Below are 5636 nucleotides of genomic sequence, written 5' to 3' on the forward strand. Positions count from 1 at the left end.
AATACCAGTGCTAGCATTACACACAAATGCATGCACATACACAGGTTACACACTAATACAGCACAGGTCAATCCAACAATAACTAAATAACTGCATGCGTGGACAGGCCTACCATACTTTTCTCTGTGTATGTTTTAAAAAGAGAGAATATATCTTAAAGGGTTGCATTACTTGAGCCCCATGTCAAGGTATTACTCTTCCCTACATTATCCATCCATTCAGCTGCATGTGTAGATACTCAATCATGTCAGGTCGACAGACAGCATGGTCTGGGGCCCTGAGGAGCCCCAGCTGGGGCCTACTCTACCCTACCCTGGGCTGGGCTGGTTGACCCACCAGGGCTGAGGGTCATCCATCTCCCCCTAACTGCTGTTCCACTCTGCTGCCCTGGGAGCATGGAGGAGCAGGGGCCTGACTGGGTGGCTCAGCCTAGTATTCCTGCTCCTCACTGGTACAAACCATCATACTGTACAAACCTAAACAAACACACGTTTGTGGTTTGATTGATTGTACACACTAAAGCAGTGTTGTAGTAAGACTACATATTGAGTGTCTCAGTATTGTCTGGTGTCAGATACATTTGTAGTAGGTCTTCACTCGGTCAGACAGCGAGGACTCACCAGCTGAGAAAAAAAAACTCAGCAGCTTCCATTCACTCAGTGCATAAAGCTGCTTCGTCAGGCCAAATATATACACTCCTTTCTGGAAAAATGCATATCTTAACAGCCTGTATATATATTATAGACATGTTTGCTCAGTGACAAACCTATAGGCCTTCAGTGTGTGACAGGTTGGTGATTCTGAAAGGACAGCAACTGTAATACCAGCGCACTGATGTAGGAGAGTGCACCTTTTATAAAACACAAAGGTGTAATGGAGGGTATGTAGGTAAGCAATATACACAATGTTTTATCAGTGGGCATTGCTTATATTCACTTTTTAATCCCTTGTGATGCGTAGTGAAGCAGTGTAATGCAGGTATACGACTTATCAATTATGTAGTATAATATAGAAATCATGCACAAAGTAGCCTACACAATCACAAAGCACGTGAAATATATTCACATGCGCGCCACACACAGCCTAGTTTCAGCTGAATATCATCTGCAGGCAGAAAGAGTTTGCAGCTCTCAGTTGGTTTTGGCATGGAGAACTTCACAGAAGAATGACATCAGTAGCAGTTGTAGCAGGTAGGGTAGGAAAGACGTTTCAACTTATGACATCTACCAGCAAATGCTAACTAAGGCACCAATGGGTATGCAAACCAGTTATTGAAAAAGCTTAGTAGGAAGTGTTGGTTAGTAAGATATTTGTGACGCGCTACTTTCGTCATGCGCTGTTTCCATCAGGGGCATGGGCCTGGGTGGACGGAGGCCCACCCACTCAGACTGATGTGGTGTAAGTATTGTTGTGGACTTAGGCCATCACATTTTTTTTATGTCAATAAGAAATGGGGTGATTTTGAGAGAGAACATCTGAAAAATCTATAGGAATTATTTATTTTTTTAAATAGGAAAACATCAGATTTTTCACACAGGGTGCCTTTCCTTCATTGGGCGGGCAGTTTGGGAACTCTTCTGCAAAATTAGAGTATGCCCACTTATCCAGGCACCACTACACTACTGCATAGGGCCGATAGAAAGACAGCAGTCACACACAGCATTATGTTATAGGATAAGCAGTCCATTAACTCGGACATAATAAGCCAGTAGGTCCCAATCCTACTTGATTCCAACCTCTCTTTTAACAAGCAGGTAAAAAAAGGTAACACAAATAACCAAATTCAAGTTAGCTAATTTCCGATTCATACGAAATTGTTTGACTACAGAGGTAGCAAAAATGTACTTCAAATCTATGATATTCCACCACTTAACATACTGCTTGACTAGTTGGGCCCAAGCTTGCTGTACAACATTAAAGCCCAGTCAGTCTGTCTACCAATAGGCTCTCAAAGTGCTTGATAGGAAGCCCAATAGCCATCATCACTGTTACATCCTCAGAAAGTATGAGCTCTTGAGTTGGAAAAATCTTGTGCAATACACAACACATGACAACACAATACACATGTCTTGTATTCAAGATCCTAAATGGCATGCCTCCCCCCCTCCCACTTAGTACTTTTGTTAAACAGAAAACGCAAACACATGGCAGCAGATCCACAAGGTCTGCCGTGAGAGGTGACTGTATAGTTCCCTTAAGGAAAAGCACCTTCAGTCAAAATGCTTTTTCTGTGAGAGCTTCCCATGCCTAGAACACACTGCTATCAGACACACACAACTGCACCACCTATCACACCTTCACAAAAAAACATGAAAACATGGCTAAAGGCCAATCAGACTTGTGAACATAATCCCTAGCTGTGTATTGCCCCTTTACATGTTGTATTTAGCTTGTGAGGTGTGGAAACACTTCATTGCTTTTATGTATTTTGTTATGTTGCTTTTTGTGCTATTGCTCTGTCTGCATGCTACGTATTGCTTGTCCTATGTTGCTCTGCATGTGCTCACTGCTCAATGATTGTCTGTATTGTTGTAGGAATTTGTTTTTAATAACCTGCACAGGGACTGTGGTTGAATATTAGCCGGCTGGCTAAAACCAGTACTTTTACTGAAACGTTGATTAATGTGCACTGTCCCTGTAAAAAATAAAATAAAGAACTCAAACTCAAACCATTAAGCATTTCCCAATCAAAATGTACTTCTATTACTTCACATTGGAAAAAAAACGTTGATGTTTAGCACACAAAGTAACCGGTGACCTAAAGTTTAAAGTGGAACTGACAGCATTTTAACTACTTTGCAGATATGAAACAGACAATCATAATATCAGTAAAAAATATACAATTCCCAGTTTATGCTGCAAAACCAATTTTATAATCGGTTTTAAAAATAGTTGTTTTTACTTAACATTCCATAACGTACACTAAGGCATTAATTCACCAATACATTTCTTGGTAGTCCAAAAAATATTGCTATCAGGTTGTAAATCACAGCTGGCCTGGAACATTGTTTGCTGCCTCCAGGATGCACTGTTTCAGTTTCAATGACTCAATATTCTGGACAAAAACGCACAAATGTAACTAAGGCTGGGAATGTCAATACAATCAAACTAGCAAGGGCAATGTTCACAAGTTAGTCATAACGTAAGGAGGATGTCATTGGAGGAGTGAGTGAGTAATGAGTTTTTCCCCTCATATCGTTTTTCGGTGGCTATACACAGCTAGAGATGCAGGTGTCATTTGGTTAGCCAGCAAGAACTTGAAGGACAGTAATACAGTTAGCATATCTCTTGCATTAGCAAATTCACTCTGGCTAACTACTCTGATTTCAGAGCACTCTCGTCTGAGCGTGCCAGAGCGCAGAACAACTGATGAATTTACAAACGCGCAACACCTACTGGTGTTGACCGGTGTCAGTAAACGTAGGCAAAAAAGTAATAGTAAGTAAAGAACTAGATAACAGCCTAACCAGCTCTGCTACGGCGAGTAAAATGGTCAGAGTGAGATGTTCTTTAATTTGTGTCTGGAAGTAGCTAGCTAGCAATCTAGCCAACTTTAGCCAGTTAGCTTGGGTGCTTGGTTGGGACAAGCATGCATTGGCAGGCAAGCTGCAGAACGACAAGGAGGCTACAATTCCCCATTGTTTATCAGTCTTATTTGGACAGCCAACCAACTGAAAAAGTTAGAGAGGGTTTATCTAATGTTCCTTCATTAGATTTTAGCTCATCATGCTCTGGCTAGCATTAGTTGTTGATCTTGTTGATGTGCATAAGTAAGGGAGAGCCTACCTCCCGTGGTGTTTTTTTCATATTTGAAGAATCCATTCAGGTGCATTTTGTGGCTTTTGGCGAATGCGTTCTAATGATCTAAAATTGAGCTTTTGCAACTGCCTATAAACACACAGTCCAGTTCAAAGTGAATGATGGCAGGCCCGTGTGGCAAAGGGCTTGTTTGTATAAAGGTCTACTGTAGCTCTGATTGGCTATAGCGCACCGGTCCATATCTAAATGGTCTCTTGTCATATATTTTTTTAAAGTGTCATATTCTTCCTGGGTGTGTACATGAACAGATTTGAATAAGACTTCATGTTGCTAAAATGCTGTCAGTTCCACTTTAAATGCGACAATGTTTCACACACATAAATTATTTTCAAAGAGATGGCTAACAACAGCAAGCGTGCTGTAAAAAAAAACACAGTTACACTCACCAGATTATGATCATTTGAAACGTAAGTTCTTGTTGAAAGTTATTCTTGAAAAGGGAGAAGCTAACAAATTAGCAACAACATCCTCTTTGAAAACACCTGCTGTGGCCGCTGCAAACTAGCCAACAACAAATTTTTTCTAGCTAGCTAGACCGTGGGAAAAACTACTACTGCGCAGTGACCTGTTGGCATTCAAGAAGGCAGACGTTTCCATACTGTACATTTTGGGAAAAACGGACCCACTCATTAAGTCGAAATGTGACTTAATACAGTTGAATGGCACATGCCTTTATCTAGCTTCTGATGGCCTAGCCAATGGCTGACTAGCTAGATTTATCACCCCAGTGTCATGTTTTGTCATTGATCGTCATGTCTTGTCCCTGTGCTTCCCTCTGCTGGTCTTGTTGGGTTCTTTCCCTCTTTCTATCCCTCTCTCTCCCCCTCCCTCTCTCCCTCTCTCGCTCTCTCTCTCTATCGTTCCGTTCCTGCTCCCAGCTGTTTCTCATTCTCCTAACTGCCTCATTTGCTCTTTCACACCTGTCCCCTGTTTTGCCCTCTGATTGGAGTCCCTATTTCTCCCTCTGTTTTCCGCTTCTGTCCTTGTCGGATTCTTGTTTGATGTTTGCTGTTCTGTGTCCTTGTTCCGCCCTGTCGTGTTTTGCCTTCTTCAGATGCTGCGTGTGAGCAGGTGTCTATGTCAGCTACGGCCTGTGCCTTCCGAAGCGACCTGCAGTCTGTGGTCGCGTCTCCAGTCGTTCCTCTCTACTGACGAGAGGATTTCAGTTTCCTGTTTTGGATTTACCTAGGATAATATCCAGGAGAATATTGTTTGTTTAAGACTGGAATAAAGACTCGTTTCTATTACGTCGCTTTTGGGTCCTCATTCACCAGCATAACACCCAGAGACCAACAAAGAAAAATCCTGATAGTATATTTTTTTCTTCAGTGTTAATCCTTTCATTCCAACAAAAAATTGAAGAGATTAAATCAGAACATCATTAAAAAGAATAATATAATTATCATTATTATTTTATTATAATCATTATTTTATAAATCCTAACCCTTCTCTGAAGGCGTAGAAGGCCATTGTTCCCCACTGTGTTTGGGTTAGTAATAATTTGTAGAGTGGCTCTATCTTCCCTCAGCCTGCATTTATTCACTATTCTGACTGTCTAAAGAATCCATATGTTGTTCTGAAATATGAACACAGAAACACTGGACATGTTGAACTCTTATTATGGTGGTGATTTGAAAATTACATTCATGGTCTTGAATTGGACTTGCATTTTTTGGTCTCGGTCTTAACTCAGTGTCGGACCCCTTGTCCTCCTCCCGGTCTCAATCTTGACTTTGCCTCGCCCCCCTCCCCCCCCGGTGTTGGTTGATCTGTCTGACTCGCTTTGTGTGGGTCTCGAACCGAAACCTGCACTATTG

This window comes from Salvelinus sp. IW2-2015, linkage group LG19 (genome assembly GCF_002910315.2).
Source record: "Salvelinus sp. IW2-2015 linkage group LG19, ASM291031v2, whole genome shotgun sequence".
Classification (NCBI taxonomy): domain Eukaryota; kingdom Metazoa; phylum Chordata; class Actinopteri; order Salmoniformes; family Salmonidae; genus Salvelinus; species Salvelinus sp. IW2-2015.